Source organism: Atta colombica, unplaced genomic scaffold (assembly GCF_001594045.1).
Source record: "Atta colombica isolate Treedump-2 unplaced genomic scaffold, Acol1.0 scaffold48, whole genome shotgun sequence".
Classification (NCBI taxonomy): Eukaryota; Metazoa; Arthropoda; class Insecta; order Hymenoptera; family Formicidae; genus Atta; species Atta colombica.
The window spans coordinates 195,150-220,322 of NW_017259537.1; the positions used below are offsets into that span (position 1 = coordinate 195,150).

A 25,173-nucleotide genomic window follows, 5' to 3' on the forward strand; every position below is an offset into this window, starting at 1 on the left:
TATCAAGGTTTTTTTAAAAAAAACGAGCAAAGTGTAGTGTAATTAATACACTACACTTGGGAGTACAAATTAGTTCGGTCCGTTTTCCTAAAGATAGCTCCAACTGTTGTGAATGGTTCATAGTGACAGCTGATTTTGGCGATTTCAGAGAGATTAAACATCTGCTAATAATAATCAGTTTATATCGCTTTGAGTTTCATATAAACCTTGATTTTTACTGTGTTTGAAATATCGAATTTTGTGTTAACCAAGTAGCATTTGCGGGAGGTTTTGATTTTCTGCTTTAATTGGAAGAAAAATGCGGCTGAAGCCCATTGAATGTTTGTCGAAGTTATGGTGACATTGCTCCAACTGAAAAATTATGTAGGGAATGGTTTCGACATTTCAAGAATGGAGATTTCAATGTTGAAGACAAGCCTCGCTTTGGACAGCCAACAAAATTTGAAGACAAAGAATTAGAAGCATTACTCGAAGAAGATCAGAGTCAAACACAAGAGGAGCTTGCAGAATCATTGGAGGTAACTCAACAAGCCATTTCTGTACGATTGAGAGCCATGGGAATGATTCAAAAACAAGGAAATTGGGTGCTTTATGAACTGAAACCGAGAGACGTTGAAAGATGATTTTTCACTTGCGAACAGCTGATCCAAAGACAACAGAGAAAAGGTTTTTTTGCATCGGATTGTGACTGGAGACGAGAAGTGGATATTCTACAACAACCCCAAGAAGAAAAAATACTATGCTAAACCCGGTCAATCGTTGCCATCGACCTCAACATCAACACGGCTGAACATTCATGGTTCGAAGAACATTCATGCTCTGTATCTAGTGGGACCAAAAGGATCTTGTTTACTATGAGCTGCGATTTCATTATGGGCGATCGGTATCAGCTACAATTGATTTGTTTGAACCGTGCATTGAGAGAAAAACGGTCGGAATACGAGCAAAGACATGATAAAGTTATTCTTCTTCAAGACAACGCTCGGCCTCATGTCGCTAAAGTCGTAAAAAATATTTGTAAACGCTCAAATGGGATGTTTTACCGCACCCGCTGTATTCTTCGGACATTGCTCCTTCTGATTACTAATTGCTGATCTTCTTCGAGTAATGCCTCTAATTCTTTGTCTTCGAATTTTTTTGGCTGTCCAGAGCGAGGTTTGTTTTCAACGCTGAAATCTCCATCCTTGAAACGTCGAAACCATTCCCTACATGATTTATCAGTTGGAGCAGTGTGCCATAAACTTCGACAAGCATTCGATGGGCTTCAGCCGCACTTTTCTTCCAATTAAAGCAGAAAATCAAAACCTCCCGCAAATGCTATTTGGTTAACACAAAATTCGACATTTCAAACACAGTAAAAATCAAAGTTTTTGTATGAAACTCAAAACGAAACTGAATATTATTGAAATTGAATAAACTGAACATTATTAGCAGATGTTTAACCTCTCTGAAACCACCAAAATCAGCTGTCACTATGAACCATTCACAACAGCTGGAGCTATCTTTAGGGAAACGGACCGAATTAATTTGTACTCCCAATAGGAGAAATGTTCTTATTCTGGCTAAAAATGATCCACTTGGATTTTGTGGGAGAGATATTCAGACCTCTGCTTCTTAGATATGCGTAAATATTATTAAACGAGTGTTGAACAAATTTGATAGCGTCATTGACATTTCATTACGTAGAGTAGAGGACAGCATCATTGGCACATTGTAGTAAATTAGCATTAGTGTGTATCTGAGAGGACATGTCCTTAAGGTAGATATTAAATAGAAGGGGGAGTAGAACCCTGTGGAGTGTCTTTAAATGAATTAAAGAGGTCTACCAACGTACTGTTGATCATAAAGCTTAAATCGTCTGCCAATGAAATTCTCGATAAATTTTCTGATGTAAGCTGGAATATCTATATCAAGAAGATCATTAACAAGTATATGTGGATCAATATTGTCGAAGGCGCTCACAATGTCAATGAAAATTGCCACAGTGGAAGAATGGTTCAAAAACCAGATCTAACGTTGGTAAGTGTGTTATCCGCGCAAGATCTAAATGATCTAAATCCTAACTGAGTTTGTGGGAGAATGGAGCGAGATTCGATATACCACAAATCTAAGTATATTAAACGTTCCATAAGTTTGGTAAAACAAGAGATAGGTCTAACTGATGAGATATCAGGTTTAAGAATGAGGACAAGGGAGTCAGGAAAGACAACCGAGAGCAAAGATATCATTGAAAATTCCCAGGAGAAAGTCTATTCAGAGGATAGATTGAGAATGATGGAGTAATCAATTTAGTCAAGTCCAGGAGAAGAGGACAAAAGATAAGAATAAGGCTCTTATAAGATCGAGGATGAAAGGCTCATTGAGCTGGAAAAAAATGTCCGGATTCTGGGCGTCCTTCTATGACTTCTATGGACTTTGTAAAATTGTGGAAAGGAAGGAGGACATAGTTTAAAGATCGCGTCATAAGAACTTTGCTGAAATTTCAGATCGTTACTAGAGACTTTGTGTTTATTACGTTTGAAACTCTTTATGAAAGACCAGATCTGTGCGGATAGGGTGCGGTCACCGAAACCACTCACTAGGTTATGCTAGTTAGTGCGTTTATTGTGAATTAAGATTTGAGAGCATTCTCTGCGGTTTTGAAAAGGTAAGTTTCCGAAGAAAGATGTTTGAGAATCCTTGAAGACACGTTGATCAACGGCTTGGGAATATACGTTGTTCCATTAGGGGGATCAGGTTAGCTTGAATAAATCTGACTGCTCGGAAGCCTTTTGTTAACAGGGACAAAATTTCTAGCAGATTCGAGAATGAATGAGGAAAATTTATTATAACGGGCTATGGGAGAAGCGTCCATAAACGAAAGGGCGTCTGAAACGTTAGATTTAAAAATAGAGATTATTTAGATCGTGTGATTTTAGAGAAAGTTTGTAGCAAAATTTAAGTGAGTATTGAAGTGAAAAATTGAAATTCCGTAATAACCGGACGATGATCGACTGCCATAAATATCTGTTTCGACTTGAGTTTTACATAAGGAGAAGATGCAATAACAAGATCAATATTAATAACAGAGTGGGATGAGGAATGAACGAAGGTGGAAGTTTTGTTGAGAATAATTAAGTTGTGATAGCTTTGAAAAGCTTGATACTTAAAGTTGATGTGTTGATACATCCTCATTCGTAGTGATGAGCATGAGGTCTCCAACAAACAATAAAGAATAACTTAAATTTTTTAAATTGATTAGTGAGGTCTGAATAAGAACGAGGGAGTGTTTTGACCTGAGTGTCTGTAGATATTAACAATAATAATAGGATCCTTAGGAGAAAGAAGTTTAATGACAATGAATTCTACAAAAGGATGGGAAAAAGAAGGAAGATTAAAAATAAGATTTTTTTTTATTAGGATACAGACGCCTCTATCTCCAGGTTGAGAAATGTCTAATCTAATGGCTATGAAGTCTCGAATGTTAAAGATGTTATCAGGTTTGATCGGAGATTTCTGCAAACAATGATGTCAAATTGTGGGAAATGGATTGGAGAGAGGCCAGGTTGCATCTAGCTCCCCCTGCAATTTCACTAATAGTTTGAGATCTTTAAAAAAGTTACTAAAGTTACTGCGGGGGTGTTTGTTAGAATAAGGAGGAACCGAAGTTATCGGAGAGAGAAAACGTAAGAAAGATTCTGAGAGTGATCTAGAAAATTGTCTTCGATAAAATCTTCTTCGATAGGCATAGAAGGAGAAACGTGATTAGACGAGAAGTTATCAGAGTAATGACGAACATTATGATTAAAATTTAAAGGTATATTGGAATGATGAGGAGAATAGGAGGGGAGGGCTGAGGAGTGACATTCGAGATGAGTGAAAGGATAGTACTAATAATTTTAGCTGCGTCGTTCGTTTGCAAAAAATTAATGAGTTCAATTAAGTGAAGAATATTATTAAAGAAGAGAGAGGTGAAAAAGTTTGCTGAGGAAGGGGAATTGCTAGAAGAAGGGGAAGTGTTCTGGAGGGAAACTCCATTGCTGAAGAATTGCGAGGGCTTATCATTAGGCTCCCAAAGAGCGTTGTGATGCGCTTCAATATCGAAGCCAGGAGAGCGAAATTGAGCCCCTGCTATTTGAAGTTATTTGAAGAAGAAGATATATTTGGTAAATTGTGTGGATGGGCGCTTGTTCGAAGAATTACTATGTAGGTCCTTTGGGGGAGATTCATTTGAGAGTTAACAGCATCGGCATAAGATCTGAAAGAATTAAGCGATGCATTATTATATAACAAGTCATAAGGGTTGTAAGATTCAAAATTAGCGAGGTTATCTACGTGACTTTGTTTTCAAAGCGAAGGGAAATTACCTGAGTTAAGATCGCAATTCGAGTTAGGTGAGTTACAATTTTCCTAACGTCAAAGGAATGTTTTCAGTAGTCGCCAGGCCAATAATACGTTCGTGATTAAGAATGAGAGGACATGCTTTAAAGATGGCACTATAGTTACCCTGACAGTTGATGCACTTACACAAGATTCGTTTTTAGCATGTTTTTTGCTGCCACAGTTGAGACATCTAAGTTCGCTTTTGCATATTCTGACTATGACACTTCGTGTCCGACACGATAACAAGAGAAGCAGATTTTAGGCCTAGGAATGTATGGGCGAAGTTTCTGTCTTTTAAAAATGAAGACCTCCTTTGGAAGGAAATCTTTGACCTGCAAATTTGATAAGGTTTTAGAGGGAATATATTCGGATTTACCATTCTGGTTGACTCTGCGATTAAGTCTTTGAATATCGAGGATTTTACAAAGCTTCGATGTTAGAGCGAATGATTTCGATATCAATTTCAACTAGAACATCTTGAATAACTTCTGTCCTGAGAACTTTGTATGCAGGAATGAAAGCACGAAGATTATGTTGAGCGAAGATAGGGTTTTCCATAATTCTGTTGGCAGCGTTGGCGGATGAAGTAACCTCGAAAATTTTTCCTTTGCCAATCTTCTTAATCTCAGTAATGTCGAGAATGTGTACTTTGGCAATGATGCTACTAATCAAAGTAGGATGGATGAAGCTATCGCGATTAGTAGAATACACGTAACTATATAAATACTTTTATCTTGAGATCGGTAAAGAATCGGGGCAATCTTAGATTGAGAAGCGTTCATCAAGTTTGTAATATCTGTACTTACAGAACGTTGGCATGATTAAGGTGCCCAGTCAGAAATAGTTCTTCAAAAAGATATTGTTTCGATGGAAAAATTGTCGATTCGAAACTTGCATCAAAATTTCAACGAGTGATAAAAAATTACGTATGTAGAGAATGCAATAAGAGTTTGATACATTTTTGGTATAAATTTGTGATACGTAATCTTATATTTTGAATATTTTCAAAGGTCAAATCAAAATTTTTTTCAATTTTATTTCGACAATTGCAATATCGCTCTAATCATAAAAGCATTTTTAAAAATTTTCAGAATTTATAGATAATTTTATAACTTTTTAGAAAATTGTGGAATTTTTTTATACGAATCGGAACATTTTTTACAATTGTCGATAAAATCTATATCTTTTCTTCTAGTAATTCTTTATATCTTATTTTATTATTCCTCCTGCTGAATAACATTACTTTTATTTGTACTTTGTAGTTTATTTAATATATTAGGTGTACAACTTCCGCCGTTTTTTTCCGAAATTCGAGATTTTATTGTAAAAAACTGGTTATACATTCATGATTCAAAGTATTGTCCATCGCTGGCCACTACTTTCTCCCATCTTTCGGGTAGCGTACGAATCTCGCGTTGAAAAAACTGGTCATCTTTTGAGGCTATCCACGAATCGATCCAATTTTTTACTTCTTCATAAGACCGGAAGTGCTGGTCAGCCAGGCCGTGTGCCATTGATCGAAACAAGTCAGAGGGAGCAACATCTGGAGAATACGGCGGGTGGGGTAGGACTTCCCATTTCAACGTTTCCAAGTATGTCTTGACCACTTTCGCAACATGGGTTCGAGCATTGTCATACTGCAAAATCACTTTATCGTGTCTCTCGTTGTATTGCGGCCGTTTGTCTTTCAATGCTCGGCTCAAACGCATCAATTGCGTTCGATACCGATCGCCTGTGATTGTTTCAGTCGATTTTAACAGTTCATAATACACTACGCCGAGCTGGTCCCACCAAGTACAGAGCATGACCTTGGACGTCAAAATCATCGTTCTTAAAGCGTTGAAACCACTCACGACACGTTCTTTCACTAATAGCGGCCTCACCATAAGTATTTGAGAGCATTCGATGAGCCTCAGCCGCAGATTTCTTCATATTGAAACAAAAAATTAAAACCTCCCGCAAATGACGAGAATTTGGCTCGTAAACTGACATTATCAATCGAGAATAACTTTATGATGCAGACACAAATCGACTAATATTTCTATGGGATTATGTTGACAGATGCCCAAGTTTATTGTATGACGTCTATGATCTATTTATTTCGATCACCACTTATCGCTAAAGCCATCTATAGGAAAACGACGGAAGCAAAATTGTACATCTAATATATTACTATATTTAACATTAATTATTTAACATTAATTATATTTTTTTTATGTGTTCCGCCTTTTTCACAATATTTTTGAACAGATATGTTATTATAATTATACATTCATTAGCATTATATAAGTATTCATGGTTCTTCGAAAGAGTAGTTCCCGTACGATTACAGAAATGAAGTATGATAAGTGAAGGTTCGGACTCGGATGGGTGACCGCGCGTGGTTGCATCATAAAATTAGTTCTCGAATTCATAAAATAAATTTTTTTTATTATAACTTTATCGTATATCCTCTGAAATATGATGCTAATCAATAATACTTATTTTCAATAAAATTGCAATGAAACTTTAATGAATTTTCTCCACCACTACGCTATTAGTAACACTACTTGTCGAATTTACTTATTGCATTAGTGGCACTAAGTGTTTATTTTTATGCTGACTAGAGCAATTCAAGATTTTATTTCCAATTCGAAAATTAATTGGAGTCAAAAATCCATCGAAATCAATAGAAATTTCGAAAATTTTTGATTTTTATTTTCGACATCGAAACGACATCTTTTCGAGAAATTATTTCTGACTGGGTGGCTCCGATTATATAGATTGGTTAGGAATATCTGACAATTTCTTTGGTGGTGTAGCGCTCGAAGTTTCCTCGTTGCAGTCTACCAAATTAGAAACAATTCGTTTTCTAGTATTTATAACTTCTGAAATTTGCATTTTTGAAGACTCTGTGAGTGATTGAGATATAAGTTTCTTATTGAAATCAAGAGATGACGCAATAGCGTTTCTGGTGACACATGTGATCGAGACGTAAATACCCGTTTCTTGAATAAGATTTTTTAGGAGTTCTTGTTCTGAAATACCAGGAAAGTTGAAATCATTGGAATTTATGGTGTTAGAAGACAAAGGAGGAATTAAAAGTGAAAGAAGAGGAAGAGAAAGAAAAGGAAACATTAGAACGATCAATGTTGCGAAATTGCCCCCCCCCCCCTCCCCGTCTGAAATCGTGTGCGGGAGAAAATATAGGTTCAGAGAGACCAATAAATCGCGCAATAGATCGAAAAGGAAGAAAAGAAAAGGAGAGAACGATTGTTTTCTGTAATAAAAGTTCGATAAAAGCTCACAAACTCGTAGGTTATGCTATTCTCAAAAGATGTTCAAATCCAGCTGATTAAATAATGGATTTGCACTCAGATTCATTCGCTAAATTTAAGTCATGTGACATAGTCACTAGCAGATAAGAAAGCAGAAAATATTTATCTACTGCATAAACGAATGCACTCTTTAAATAAGGACATCTATCGTATAGATCGCGGACTTAGCCAGACTAAGCGCACGATGCAATCGTAGCTTCTTCTTCTTCTTCTTCTTGGTGTATTGGCCAGGCATCTCATAGGATGAGACTAGGCTACTGAGGTCCGCGGTACTAGTTATAAATTGTGAAGAGGTTACCAGTCTAGAGTTTCGATCGAAGTGATTGCTCCTTTCCCTATTTCCAGATGCCTGCTGCCACCCAGCAATAAGCCGCCATAAGAGAGAAGGGAGAGGAGCAAAGGAGGTCTAAAAAAAAAGCTCAATTGATCTTCATGTAAGCCAATAGCAGGCGACATAGTCGGAAAGAGGAATGAAGAGCAGAGAGTAGGTTCGGAAAGGAATTAGGGAATTTATTAGCAATATAGTTACGAATAGGAGACGAATTCAGATTAAATTTTTCACAATGGAACAGGAGATGATTAATTGTTTGGCAGGGATCCCTACAGGGATAAATCGGTGATTCTATCATTTGATGATTATATCATTCTCTGTAAAGGTTCTCATTAATATTTATATGATTCGATCTTAGACGATTAACAAGAACTATTTTTTCTCTTGAGAGAGGCTTTATGAAACATGTTTTTTTGGAAGTATAAAAGTGTTCATAATAAAGAGTGCCCTTAGTGGTTGAAATTTCATGTATTCTTCAGTTTGCTTATTCGCTTGGACAGTCGACACTGCTAGAAGGTCCTCGTAAGGAATTTTGAAGAATGATTTGTATCTCTCTACTGCAGCTGATTTAGCAACTTGATCAGTTCGTTGCCTGGTATACTGGAATGTGCTGGACTCAGAAGAACGTCACCTCTTTGCCCTGCTTGATGACATCGCAATAAACTTGTTTGATGTAGTAGATTATGTAATTACGCTGCACTCTTGTGGGACTGCAAAGGGCTTTCTGAGTTTGAAAATATAATGCTCTTTGTAATATCAAGGTCTCCAATTGCCTGAATGGCCTGTAATATGGCCCATAATTCAGCTGAGAAAATGGAGATTTCAGGTAATTTTATGTTTAATAGAGATCTTCCATGTTAGGTGAGAAAACAGCTGTTCTTACGGCGCCTCGTTCCGTCGGTGTAAAAGAAAATGGCATTTTGTCTATATTAAAAAAGCTTATGGAAATCTGCTATTACTAAACTGGGATTGTCTTTTTTGTTGAAATCGTACATATCATTAATATAATCGATTTTGAGAGAGAAGACTTCATAAGAATGCCAGTATGCTGGTGAATATATGGAGCGTGTGTTATATTCTTTTCGCAACGGATAGTCACAAAGTATTTGAAGAGTCTGGAGCCCTTAATGACATCAGTTTTACAGTTTCTTCGGATGGCTACAATCTCCATTTCCTCTAAGGATTTATAAGCTAAATTTATTGGCCATGAAAATAAATTTAGAGGTAATTAAGTTGAGTCTAATGTTGAGGCTGATTTCTTTGTCCTCTGCCAAAGAAATGATATTTATCGGTATCGATGATATCCCATTGTCTTTCTGATTACCTTATATTGCAACCGCTGTAACTTGATGAAATCAGGTAGATGAATTCCAGGTGAAGAATTGGCATCTGTATTCCACAGCACGGAATGTGGCTCTGTAAATAGTAAGGAGAAGACCAGAATGGAAGCCCTAGACCATGCCCGACAGAATCGCTATGATGCCAGAGATCTTTCTGCCCTTGTCGATTAGGTACCTAAGGTGGTGCCTGCCTTTCAGATTGTAGTATGATTCCCAGAAAACGATGCATCTAGGATCTAGGAACTCCCATTGATGGATAATTTTGGTAAAATCTTGACTGCTCTGTGTAAAGTCAATCCAAAAGGATTTGACGGGAGATATCTCCAGATTCCTGTATTTTTAAGTACTCATATATTTTGTTTAGAGAGAATTGGATTTAAGGGTAATTAGATTTAATAGCATTGTTTGGATGCATGGAATATAGCACCATGTCGTCTGCATATTGTAGAAAATAAGGAACAAGTATTGGAATGCAACTATTGATCTAAATTTCTAAGGTATATATCAAATAGTAAAGAGCTTAAGATAGATCCCTGAGACGTATTTTTATATGTGTTATATGGACCATGAAGTTCGCCATCTATTACGAAGTTCAAATATCTCACACTGATCAGGTTTTCAACAAATTTTCTAAAGTGAGCAGAATTGCCTATTTCCTTCAGATCATCTTCTAAGAGAATGGATGGATCTATGTTGTCAAATGCTGCAATGTCCAGAAATACTGCGATTGTAATCAATTGATTTAGGAATCCAGATCTCATTGTTGTGATCAAGTGGCCAAGTTATCGCAGCCTCTAAAGGGTGATCTGAAGCCCACCTGCGCTTCAGATAGGATCGGCCTAGATTCTATAAATCTAGATTCTATGAACCAGCTTAGCCTAGCTTAGATAAAGAATTTGTTCCATGAGTTTGCATACGCACGACATTAGTGATATAGGTCTAATCGTTTTATTGCTAGGTTTAAGTATGAGTACTACCAAAGAAATCTTCCACGAGCTTGGAAAGATTTCTTGAAGAAAAATTTCAGTGAACATAATTAGTGAATAGGTCTTGTACTCTATGGGTAATTGTTCTAACATTTTGTACCTGATTTGATCTAATCCTGGAGCGGAGTTTTTGCGAAATGATGTAAATGCATCCCTAAATTCTTTTAGAGTCAAAGGATCTAATCATGTATATGTGTTTGAATTTTGGTTGCTTCATTTCTATGAGAGGGGACAATTATTATAGGAAGACGGGACGCATAGCTTGGAGATTGCCTCTATGATTTATATGCTAAGCTTGTATGAGGACCTGAGATGAATTATCATCGCTGTGACGCCTTTCTTTTGAAACATTTGATTAGGGATCAAAATCTAACTAGTGAGAGTTTTGCTTTTAAAGCTGTTCACAAGATTGTGCCATTCTTTGCGTTTTTGTTCTGAGAGTTTCTTAAAACAATCAATGCGAGAAACTAAGGTAATTTTCCTCTGTGGGTATTGAGATAAGTTTCCTGATAGCCATTTTTCTGTTATGCACCGCTTGCGACCATGATTCGTTTCACCAAGGAGGAGGTTCTTTAATATAATTTTTGGAATTATATTAAAGTACGATGTTTGCCTTCTGAGAAGAAGCTTCTGGCAACTTCAAGCAGGTTTTGGTCTGAATCTGTCAGGTGTGAATCTGTCATAACTTTCTTTATTATGTCGTGACCAACTTCAGCAGGTAGATTCTTGACAGAGGATAGCAGTTCATGATGAAATGCTTGACACAACTCTTTGGTAGCCATACTTATTTTGCAATGAAACTTTCAAAAATCATTAATTCTGAAAAAATTATAACTTAAGTCTAAATAAAAATCATAAATCTATTATTGATACGCTAAATATAATTATAGAATAGAATGGAAGACTGCAATGATTCTGGTGTTACATTATGAAACTAAATTGCGTTCCAACAAATACTTTACACAATGGAACACAGTGTAATGTCTCTAGCTGAAAAACAGCCTAAGTAGTGTGTTACGTCACAACTGCGTGCTATCAACGCGCTATTTCTTCTGAGATAAGTTCGTTCAGGGAGACACTATTCGCGCTATGGACGCAAATGCTATCAACGCTGTTCGTGGAGCCAATAGCGTGATAGCGTTAGCAAGTTCCATGCGAACGATCCTAGCGTAGCGTTGATAACATTTAACCAGAGAAATTTAACATTCGTCGAGTTAAGTTAATGTAGGGAATTCTGTTTTCAATCACAGACTAAACTTTTCTCTGTAATTTAAATTTTTAGAGTTTTGTAAAATGGAACGTAAATTTTTAATTTTCTCGTAGTGAATAACGCAATCTCAGTTGCAATTTCTATGATGACTTGCTATTAGGCCGGAACAATGTTAGTTAAAAAAATTAATAGTTACACTGAAAAAATTAATCAGATAAAAGGAAAAGTCCTTGAACATCCATTATCGATTTGAGAAGCATACGTCTAATAAGAATCTTAAGCATCTGCGGAATATCCTACTTACTAACAGTAACTTTTTTCCATATACGGGAATTAAAAATCGCCAGTAACAATAGATATCTCCGACTTTCACATTTGTAATGAAATCAAATACACAAGTAAACTTCGCAGAAACTTTGAAAAATTAAAGATGATATTTACACAAGCAAAAATTATGTTCACTCCAGTAGCAGTTCACTCCTAGTAGCAAGCAATCAATTGCAGAGATTAAAATTGAAATTGCGTTCATTACGATAAAATTGAAAATTCACATGTGATGTACGTACGTTTACTCTATGAAATTCTAAAGAGAGAAAAGTTTGGTGCCACTCGAAAACAGAATCCTCTCAAACATTAATCTAATCTTGACAAATGTTAAACACTGCCAACACTACGCTAGGGTCGTTCATGGATTATGCAAATGTTAACGCTACTAATACACTACAGGTGCATTCGAGGAGACGTTATTATATATATTATATATAGCGCTATTTAGCGCTATAAACTGTTCGCGGAGCTGCATAAATAAGCGCTAACACGAACATGACGTCATTAATGGTAACGTATTACATCACAACTGCGCGCTATCAATGCTATTCCTTATGTATTGGTAGTGTATTGGTAGCATTAGCGTTTACAGATTCATGAATGACGTGAATGACTAGCGTAGCGTTGATAGCATTTAACATTCGTCAAAGTTAGATTAATGTTTGAGGAGATTCTGTTCTCGAGTGCCATCAAACTTTTCCCTTTTAGAATTTCGTAGAGTAAACGTATATACGTAATGTGTAAATATCAAATTTTCATAATGAATGCAATCTCAATTTTAATCTCTGCTTGCTACTAAGTTGAAGTTTAATTCTTGCTTGTGTAAATCATCTTCAATTTTTCAAAATTTCTGCGAAGTTCAATTTATGTATTTGATTTCATTATCAAAATGTGAAAGTCAGAAGTATCTTGTTATTGGCAATTTTTAATTCCTGTGTACGGAAAAAAATTACTATTGCGGTATAACGCGGCAGGATGTTTCGCTGTAGATGCTTAAGGTCTTTATTAGATATAGATATATTTCTTCTTCTGAAATTGACAATAGACACTCAAAAGTTCTTCCTTTTATCTAATTAATTTATTTAGTGTAACTATTAATTTTTTGATCTAGTTTACATTGTTCATTTCGGCCTAGCGGCAAAAGTTATCATAGAGATGCAATTGAGATTCTATTATTGACTACGAGAAAATAAAAAATTTACGTTATAAATACTTTACAAAACAATATCTTAAAAATTTTAATTATAGGGAAAAGTTTGGGTGGTAATTGAAAACAGAATCCTCTACATTAACTTAATCTCAACAAATATATCTTTCTAGTTAAATACTACCAACGCTACGCTAGAATTGTTCGTGGAGCTTATTAACGCTATTGCGCTATTGGCTCTAAGAATAGCGTTGGTAGCGTTTGCATCCATAGCGCGAATAGTGTTTCCCCGAACGCACTCTTGATCTGCGAGTGTTCACATCGATTTACACCACTGACAAAATAGCAGACAAATTGAATATTTCTGATTTATTTATGTCTATATAATTTAAGAATCATTTGAGGAAATTTGGGAAAAGCATTTAAACATTTGAGAAATAATATTTTTCTTGAAATTAACAAATTTTATCATGCATCAAGTTAGCAGACAGCGATTTTATTTAATGTGTTTTATGAATGGAATCGATTAGAAATTATTTGGGGAAGACGTTTTCATTATTACTTTCATTTCTTTCATATTTATTTTAGGGAAAGTCACTTTGGTAATTCAATTGATTTACACATTACGAAAACGAAGCCCGAGTGTAGTATGAGTGTAGGTATAGTACAATGAACATAGTAAACCTGAAATCGTCAAAAATTAACCAATTAAGCCCGGATCTAATTATGCGTAGTAAAAAATTATGTGCAGTAAGAAATCAACTTAATTATAATTATATTCGACTAATTTTTTTCACTTTCAATTATGATTGGTTAATTCCTTAAGGCTTTCTACATTTATTGTACCATCCGAGTGAAGTTTGAGAACGCAGTCTAACATTGGAATATTCGGATTTCGGAGTAATAAAAAAGTTCGAAGTAATAATAAACTTTAAACATAAAAATATACAATGAAGAAGAAAATTTGTTAGTACATAAAACTTCTATTCGTCTTTACTGAAAAATAACAAAAATAAAGAATGAATATTAAAATTTTTCCTCTTGAAGTGTATTTAAATAATAATAATATTTACAAATATTTACAAATTAAGAAAATAACACCTACTAACAAATTTTCTTCTTCATTATATATTTTTACGTTCAAAGTTTACTCAGAAATTCGAATACTCCAATGTTAGACTGCGTTCTCAAACTTCACTCAGATGGTACAATAAATGTAGAAACCTTAAGCCATAAGGAATTGACCAATCACAGTTGAAAATAAAGAAAATTAGTCGAATATAATTAAGTTTATGATTAAGTTGATTTCTTACTGTATATAATTTCTTATTACACATAATTAGATGCGGGCTTAATTGGTTTTGACGATTTTTTAGGTTTACTATATTCATTTTGTACAATACTGTATCTACTACACTCATACTACAGGCTTTGTTCGTTTTCATAAATCATTCGTAATACGTAAATCAATTGAATTACCAAATAATGACTTTTCCCAAATGAAAATAATAATGAAGACATATTCCCCAAATGATTTCTAATCGATTCCATTCATAAAATACATTAAATAAAATCGCTGCTAATTTGACGCATGATAAAATTTGTTAATTACAAGAAAAATTATTTCCCAAATGTTTAAATGCTTTTCCCAAATTTTCTCAAATGATTCTCAAATTATATAGACATAAATAAATCAGAAATATTCAATTTGTCTGCTATCTTGTCAGTGATTTATTTTACTTCTAATTAAAGAGAAACAAAAGAACATGGCTCAATTATTTTTACGTTACAATTTTTTTGAACAATTTTTTTAGTTGGATTAAAATAAAAAATTTCTTACTTAAAATTTTGAATAATTTAAGTAACATTTATGGTCCATTTTTAAATAAAAACTTTTTTTATTCAATTAGATTGAAAAATTGCATTTCATAATCAGAATATTGAAGTGAGCAGTATTCACGTTGCACAGAAATTACTGATATTATTTTTTAATTTAACTGAATTGAAAAAACTGTACTTTCTATTCACAATTCTAAATTGAGTAGTATTCACGATGCACACAGAAAATGCTAATATTATTTCTAGATTGAAAGGCATAAAGATATGCTCCATGCCATTCCTATAAATGAATAAAAATGCATTCAGGATTGAAAAGACATTTGATTCAAATTTTCAAAAATATTGATTCACGAATGTTAAAATATTTTTCAATTCTGAATGCATTTTTATTCGTTTATAAGAATTACATGGAGTATATCTCTATGTCTTTCAATCTAAAAATAATATTAGCTTTTTCTGCGTACACAAACACAAGTGTGAATACTGTTCAAAATTTCGAATAGGAAATGCAGTTTTTCAATCCAATTGCATCCAATTGAATCTAATTAAATCTAATTAAATCCAATTGAATTCAATTAAATCCAAAAAAGTATTTGCTATTTAAAATACGCATTTGGATAGAAAAAAATTTCAATCCATTTTAATCCATTCTCATTTGCTGGGTACTGATACACTTCCTAAACACTTCATTCATTAGTACTTCGTCTACGCTTCCTAAACATTCGACAAAAAATACACGGATTTAAATACATTCACTTTGTGTACGTTTCTAGGATATAGAGATAAAAAATTTATTTTAAAACAAAGCATCATTGAATTATACAGCGAACATAAACAAAGCGCTGTTGAGTAATACGTGAGTAACACTGCTACCAGAGGGACTTAGCGAGAATTAACTTCTCAAATTTAAAATATCGCACAGACTCAGATAAAAGACGTAGCATTGAAAGATTTTTCAGTTGTGTTCTAATGAAATAATTTTTTGAAGTAAGCTCCTAGGGCTCCAAGAAGATAGCACTTTTTTTTAGATATTTACCGAATAAATGAAATATATTATTTTAAAATATCATTTGCTTATCAAGGACCTCGATTACATTTCATTCACATTCTAAGAACTCGATGATGCTCTATTTACGTTTTCTAGATTGCCTAACGCTCTGTTAATATTCAACGAACATTCTCGTGTTTGTCGAAGAACTTATCTATACTTTTATTTATGTTTCTTTAATATTTAGTTGACGCTTTCTTTACGTTCCATATTCCAATTTTCTTTCTGTTTTATTTATGTTTCTGTTATTCTCTCCTTACATTTCCTTTACACTCCAATTAATGTTTTATTAATACTAGCTTTACATTTTATTATCATCAGAGAGAGAATGTTTAAAATATGCCGAAAAATATGTCAGATTAAAAAAATAATAAAACAGCTTTTAACAATAGAAGCTACTAAAAAAATTAGTAATAAAAAAATCAATAATAATCAAAATAATAATAATAATAATAATAATTAAAATTAATAATAATCAAATGTATCTAAAAAATAAAAAAGTAAATATTTATATTTTAATCACTGCTTGATAAGCTCAAAACTGCAAGATTTCGCTGCCTAATAATATTTATATGTAAAGTTACATTTATCAGTTAATTTTAAAACTGCATGTTATTTTCGGATATAAATCATGAATTTTAATCATGTCTTTAACATAAACTAATAAATGTACATTTATATATAAATATTATTAGGCATTGAGATCCAGCTTTGACCATATCGAACGGTGATTATTATATATTGGGTTATCCGGAAAGTTCGTGCCGATTTTGAAGGAAAATTGAAACGCAGAAGATTTAAATTTTATACATTTATTAAATTATATAGGTGCCATTCTGTTCTACATCTTTCTCCATCTTTCAGGCAACTTGAAAATTCCGTCCTTCCAGAATTTCTCAGATTTTTCAGCTTTTCTAAGTGTTTTACTTCGAAGAGTTGAAGCTTTTTCCATTAAAGGAATTTTGTAATGATCGAAATAGGTGAAAATCAGAGGGCGCGAGATCTGGTGAATATGGTGGATGGGGTAGACCATCCCAATCGAGCTCCAACAACTTTTGTCGAGTTTTATCAAAGACACATGAGGCCGCGCATTGTCTTGATGAAACACGACGCCCTTCCGATTCGCTATTTCTGGACGTTTTTGTTCAATTGCTGTCTTCAATTCGTCTAATTGGGAACAATACTTCTCTGAATTTATCGTCTCGTTGTTTGGTAAAAGCTCATAATACAGGATCCCTTTCCAATCCCACCAGACACAGAGCACGATCTTCTTTGGACGAAGATCGGCTTTTGGGATGGCTAAAGGTGGTTCATTCTGCTTTCCCCGAGATCTTTTTCGCTCAACATTATTATAAATTCCATTTTTCATCGCCCGTCACTACTTGCTTCAAAAATGGTGTCTCCTCATTACGTTTATAGAGTCGCAAATGGAAATGCGATCCATCAGATTTTTCTCTGTTAAATCGTGGGGAACCTATACATTAAAACGGTTTATGTAGGCAAGCTTCACAAAATGCTCGTGGATTTTTACATATTCAACATTTCTGTCAATTTACGTGTTGTATAGCGTGGATTATTCTCGATCTGTATTTTAATCTAATCTTCATCTGTGGTGGAGGGCCTACCCGGGCGTTCTTGATCTTCAAGGTTGAAATCACCAGCTTTAAACCTAGCAAACCACTTCCACGTAGTTCTTTCAGCTACAGCACCTTCGCCATAAACAGCGCTTATCTTGTTTGCTGCTTGTGTGGCATTTTTGCCTTTCCGGTAAAAGAAAAGCATTAAATGCTTAAAATGCATTTTGTTTTCTTCCATATTCAAAGGCGTATAAAACTAACAAAAATTAACGTATCCAAACGTATCGCAACCAAATTTTTTTCCAAGTATGCTTGAAGTACCGTCTTTTACGATATGTACGCGTGTCATTTGTTTTCGTTTCTGATATATTCAGACCTGTCCTTATGCCATCTACCAAAAATCGGCAAACTTTCCGAACAATCCAATAGTATGATCCACTAGAACACACTGTCATTGGAAATTTGTATTCTATTATATTTTATGTTTTCTAAATGAAGAAATCTTACACGTTACACAAATGCTTATGTAAATAAATAATTTACTACGCTTCTGTTAAAATAAATATTTATTTGATGACGTTAGAAAATTTCACAATAAGAACCTTCAATAAATATAAAGCGGTAAAAAAATCAACCACTGCCTATAGAACAGTAATTGCGATCGAATTAATCTGTATACGCATGCGCGAATAAATAAAAAAGATAGAAGGTCGTCTTTCAGTGATCTTCCCTTTTTTTCGTAGGACTTTGATGAGCTCATCATGCATATAATTAGAGATATAATTAGAATAATTACTAATAAGATATTGATAAGACTTTCTATTGTATTATTGTTTAAGTTTATTATTACAAAACTTGATATCAGATCTAAAAATCAATATTGTTTCATGTCGTATCTCGGAGTTTGCTATATCTATTATTCATTCTAGAGTTCATTGATTATTCAATTAAACATTGTATCTTATTACATTAATAGAATTTATATTTGATAATAAAATCACTTTTATTTTGAATATAAAACTCCGATGTTAATTCACTTAGATTAGATTGATGCAAATATTTAACACTGCCGATTGTAAAAGAATAGTTGACCAGTGATTTAGTTAAATCGACATTATAGAATCATTCGAGATAAGAGAATTCTCTGTACGAGATCTCGGATCAATTTCTTTCGTGAATACAAACTTTACGCGGATTAACCTTAAGCGGATTAGCGGATCGCCAATCACAAAATCATTCTATTAGATCTGTTTGCAAAATTTGCAAATTCTGTGAATGGCGATCCGTTAAACCGCTTACACATGAACCGCTCTATGAGACATTAACGATACAATTATCGCGTACGTAAAACAGCAGATCGTTAGTGATTGATTAGATCCTTCGATTCCCGAATACGCGCATACAACAATACGCGTCATAGGATCCTAACTGCCGACCCATAATGGACCAATCACAATAAGATTGATTTAATGTGATTGATCATTATTAATCGGCAGTCAGAATTGGCAGTCGGGTCGACTTGCAGTCAGTAGTCTAATACGGGCTTAAGACACACCCTACATTCGTTTAGGGTCGCACAAAATTCCACAACAGAGACCGTAAGACGTAAACTAAGCCGATGAACTAATCAGGATATTGTTTTATGTCGTTTAACGGAAATGGAATAACAGTAAACTTATCCTATAACCTCGCAATAAGGCAGTTGCGGAAATTTGCCTCATGAATAATTTTACTACTATTTCTATTTCCGTTAGAGTACATAAATCTAAAACGATATCCTGATTATTAGTTTAAGTTCACGTCTTAAGGTTACTGTTACAGAAATTTTGTGTACGACAGCCCTTATCCCAAATCTATAAATTTTTAAACCTAGATTTAATAGATTTTTAAGCCTTAAGCTGTAAGAAATGGACGAATCACAATCACTTATTTAAAAAATTCATATTAAAGTTTATTTATCACTAATTCGTGCCGCTTACCGCGCGACAAAATGAGACGCGGCAATCAATGAACACATTAGAAACTGTAAGCTTATTGACTACCGCATCACATTTTGTCGCGTGACAAGCGTTTCCGCATCCAGTGTGTAAGAGTCAATAGAGGAAAAAAAACAAGCGGCATGGTTTGCGCGATTCCTATTACCTAGTTACCTAATTAATTTCTGTACCGCGATCGTGCTACATGTAATCGCACTCTGAGCGGCACGGACTAGTGACAAATAAACTTTAATATAAATTTTTTTAAATATTAATTTTTTTAAATATTAACTTATTTTTATGCACATTTCATTAACACTCTTATTTTTTCAACGAATTTACTTAATAATTACGTATAAATCAATTAATTCTATTAAAAAAGTGCTTAGTAATATGAATTTGTTACTGGCACAGTAGCGCGACTCTCTGTCGGCACTTTTGATGTTAGTTGGCCAAAATGGAATGCGCATGCATTGAAATAACTAAGTTATTTCTAGCTAGGTACTAAGTACCTAGCATTGCCATGATTACTACCTAACTAACTACTTAACTAAACTTCTTTCTCTTTTCATCCTTTTTCCTCTATCAAAATTCCTTGCAAAATTCACTAAATTTATTCACATCGCAATCCAACAAATTCATTGAAGTGAATAAGTATTATTGCAAGAACATATTGGAGCATATTAAAGCATGCGACGCAAATAAACCTAATATTGCAATGAAATAATTTAAACTTTATGAAAATTAATAAAAATGAATTGTAATATATTGAAAAATAAAGAAAAAATATAGAAAAATTGGAAAAATATTAAATTAACTTAAAAATGTATATTTGTATAAAGAAATATCATGAATTGTATATCTATGAAAATATAGTAATTATTTAGAATAACATACCCCACCTAAAATCTTAATGAAACACTACATTCATTCGACGCGTTTTCATTCAAAATAAAAGAATCAAAATGTGGCGGTTGAACCGAGATATTAAATGTCAAAGTTCGAGATTTTAGAAGTTAAGATATCTGCCATTCCGATTCGCTGCAGCGCTACGTATACGTAAGATCTGTTCTTTTTCGAAGAATTCTGAAATAGTGCAATAAATTAAAGTGAGACAGTTGTAGTTCGGAGCACTTTGAGCGCTTTAAAAACGATTCACTACTTTAAAAATAATTCATTGTTTTAAAAACAATTCATTGTCTTAAAAACAACAATATAAAAATATAAAAATATAAAAACATACAAATTCTTTGCATTAGTATGAATTTGTATTTTTAAAGCAGTGTTTTAAAGAATTGTTGTTTTTGAAGCAATAAATTATTCTTTAAGCAGTGAATTATCTTTAAGGCAGTGAATTATTTTTAAAGCAGTGAATTGTTGTTTTTAGAGCAGTGAATTGTTTTTAAAGCAAAGAATTTTTTTAAAGTAGTGAATTGTCATTTTTAAAACAGTGAATTGTTGTTTTTAAAATAGTGCTTTTATGTTTTTAAAGCATAGAATAGAGCTTATTATTTAAAATATATACCTTTTTGATTTTTCTTATATGGATTAAAATTTTACAAAATGTTACAAATATTTCATTATGGATTATTTAATTCATTAATTAAAATTAAAGATATTACCTCATGATTTAAATAATTAAACCTGTAATGAATCGCGCGTTTTCCGATCTTTTGTATACGCTTTTTTTAATGTAAAGGATAAGCTGTCGTGTGAAAAAAATTTTCCGATATTGCATTTACAAAAGAGAAATTTACGAGAATCATTTAAGTTGCGATCCTAGAACAATTTTCGGATAAACTTTGGTCATAATTTTGAATGTCCAATTACATCTTGGACAGCAAGCCAAGGATTTTTATTCAGTTGCTCTACTGAATATGCCATTTTACTTATTATAATTAAGACATGGTTAAAATCTTGCTACAAATATTTTGAAGCATTTGAATCAATTAGAAGAAAGAATTTTACAAACTGACCAATTAAAAAACATTTCAAAGCGTTTGTAATATCGCATTGATCCTAAATCAGTCTACAGCAGAGAAGTATGTATTCCAAAACGACAACCTTACTGACCGCTTAGTGAACTTTTTCATTTGATTGGTATATTCCATTATGTCCTAAAATATAGACTAATCAAATGAAAGTGCTCCAAACTCACTCTAATTTATTGCACTATTTCAGAATTCTTCGAAAAAGAACAGATCTTACTTATCGTAGCGCTGCAGGGAGTCGGAATGACAGATATCTTAACCTAAAATTTCAAACTTTAACGCTTAATATCTCGATTCACGAGATCGACTATTGCATTTTTTTTCCAGATTTTTTCATTTTGAATGATCGTCGAATGAGTATATTTTTATTAAGATTTTAGGTGAGGTATGCTATTCTAAATAATTACTATAAAAAGAAATCTTGCTTGGTTTTCTATTATTTTTGTTCACTTTTTCACTTTATCACTTTTTCACAAAAATTAGATCAATCTCTCGAGATTTCTCACACAACATTTCACCAAATGGACAATACACGTAATACTTCTCTCTAAATTTCTAGTTTGAACCACGTATGCTTAAAAAACAAAATATTTAAGTGAAATATTGAAACGCTTACTTAAATAGAGTGAGAGAGACAGAGAGAGAGAGAGAGAGGAGAGAGAAAATAAAAAAAGGAGGAAAAGAAACGGGGGCAATTTACTTATTTCACGTATGCGCACTCCATTTTACCAGCCATAATCAGAAGAGTTGCGCTACTGTATATACTGTATATACTGTGTCACTGGCCTGTGTCACTTACCGCGCTATACGCAATAGAAAAGAAGCAAGTGGCACGGCATGTGCGATTCCTATAATTACCTTAGTTATGCTGGAGTCTCATGAGACGTATTTGCCGCGTATCGCGTAACCGCGTAACCAATTAGAAGCAATCCGCTTTTTTTGCTATGCGTAAATAGATCTACTGTCCCATGGCGCGTAAAAGATAGTTTGCGTATACGTGAAAATCAATCATATTTCTATATTCTTCTAGAGTTCTATAATGGAAAGCCAAATTCATTGGTTACGCTATTTATAAAAACGCACCATGAGACAGGAGAGAAAATTCGCGTACACATACATCTCTACAAATAGTCGTATTAACTTCTATAAGATTTACTCCGAGAGATAGGTATTAATTAAAGAAAAATCTGTTCTACAATCTGATTACACATTTATATCGTCAAATACGAATTCAAATGATTTGTGCACTTCGTCAGCAAAAGGAATTCAAACACTGTTGATGGTTCAGCTGCACATTTAAAATTGCGAAAATTAATAACTTGATTTGGTTATTAATAAAAAAGAATAAGTGAAATCAATGATCAGCTGTACATAAATTTTGGGTTCAGTATTTTCTTATGAAAATCAATTACTTCAAGGAGCAAGTGATAATCTTGTAAAAGAATTTTGTAAAAGTATAACAATTCCACAATTGCTAGTCAATTTTTTAATTACTTTCATATGAACATGAAAATATACCAAGAATTAAATTTGGTGGAACTACTTATAACAAAGCAGAAAATATGTATTCGAATGCCAATATCTGAAAACACACGTTTGGAAATTTGTTTGCGCTATTTAGCTTCTGGTAATAGCATGAAATCACCGAGCTGAACATAATCATTTCCAAAATTATGTCAGAAACTTGTGAAGCAATCTGGACGGTGTTAAAAGGTAAAATTTAGTCTATCATTCAATGAAGATATTTGGAAGAAAATTGCTAACAAATGAAATTTGAAAATCAGTTAGGAACTTTCCTAACTGCATAGACGCTGTGGATAGAAAACACGTTATGATTCAGGTATTTTTAATTTTTCAAAATTTTATTTAAAAATAATTTTAGAAAACATTTTTCTTGTTACAGGCCTCCACACAGTAGCTCAACATATTATAATTATAAATCATACCATACAGTTTAAATTTGCTCGCTGTTTGTGATGCAGAGTATTGCTTTATTTTCTTAGACATCGGAGCTGAAGAATGTCAAAGTGATGGTGGAGTGTTTAGAAACAGCAACTTGTATAAAGCATTGGAAGAAAATTTAATAAGAATATCACCAAATGTTATTGGAAATAATGGACTTGTTTTACCATACATGATTGTGGCAGATGAAGCTTTTCCCTTTTAAAAACGTACATGATGCAACTGTCTCTGAAGTCAACAACTCAATGAAACGAGAAAATGTTTAACTACAGATTTAGTCAAGTAAAACATGTTATAGAAAATGCTTTTGGAATATTAGCAGCGAGATGAAAAATCTTTAAAAAATCAATTATAGCATCTACTTCTACTTGCAAAAAAATTATACAAGCAATATGCTGTTTACACAATTTTCTAATTAAATGTAAGCTGCAAAAATCAGTTGCAGAAATTTGCGAGTTTATTCTACAATGCACTTACATAATTGTAATGTTTATACAGGCGTTATAGATTCAGGAAATGTGGAACCAATTTTCATTCGCAAGGTGCAAGTGTAATAAGAAATACATTTGCTGCACATCTTGAAGGTCATAGTTGCATGGCAATGAGAAAAAGTTTCAAAACGATTTTTAGAAATAAACTGTTATAATATATCATGCAAAATTTATTTATTAATATTCGAATAATTTTATTTTTTAATAATACATATAATAATACATATAATAATACATTCCTTATATATAATAATATATTCCTTATAAATATTTAAAGATAACGTTTAATTTATTCCAACTCCTCATTTACAGCCATTGTAAGTAATTTTAATTGTAATCTAGTGCATTTCTCATATGGCAGTCGCCATAAAACTTTTCCTAATACTTTGAGAAATCCATCTATTGCATCGATTTGGAATGGGCATATTTAAGACGTTCAATAAAGATGATGCTACAGCGGATAATTGATCATTTTCTGATCATTTTCAGTTTATAATTAGAAATGATCACAAGAGAAGGACGATTTAGAAGTAGAGTTGGCAATCGAAACATGATATCATCACTTCCTACAGGATTTTAAAAATCAGGCGACATTACATTCTCACCAGCAGATAAATATCCAGAAATATCTTTCCTCAGAAGCAGTAGGCTGTAATTCTATTGATAACTTATTGTTCTGTAAAAAAATATTAATTATTGTGAGAAAATATACGATATAGTATAAATTTGTTCATTCCTTAAATGACTTACGATTCTATTTGAAGAGTATCATCCAAAGGCTTTATTAATTCAAAATTAATTCAATATCAATAAGAACTTTTAAAATTTGATGGTAATGCGCTAGAAGGAACATATGTTTTCATCTTTTTTCTCTCACATAGCAGTCACGATGATATTTTCACTTTTTTTGCAATCTTCAATTGATATAATACCTGTAGAATAGGCATACAAAATTTAATCTTATTATGAAGACATTGTGAAATATGACTGGGAAAGTTGTTACTAAAGCCATAGCTTCTATTGATAACAGCATTGGAAAATTTATTTTAAAAAATGTATGTTTATAATATATCACCAAGAATATTTCTAATTTTTTCCCATAACGCATTTTCAATTTTGATCGCTCGCACATCAATTCTATGATCAAATAATGATGGTCTTTCCATGATAGCCATTATTAGATGTTCATCAATGTTAGATTGAGCTGATATATTAGACTGGATTGATGGTTGCGATTACTGCAGCTCTGTATATTTTTTGCACGGTTTT

At 33.2% G+C, this 25,173-nt stretch overlaps 1 long non-coding RNA gene across 1 annotated transcript; it reads left to right on the forward strand.

The window, feature by feature from the left end:
* The first annotated feature begins 21,943 nt into the window (after positions 1 to 21,943).
* Positions 21,944 to 23,482, forward strand: LOC108691626. Its single transcript, XR_001931929.1, has 3 exons — positions 21,944 to 23,164; positions 23,236 to 23,291; positions 23,355 to 23,482. It is a non-coding gene; the product is annotated as an uncharacterized LOC108691626 (long non-coding RNA).
* Positions 23,483 to 25,173: the final 1,691 nt, after the last annotated feature.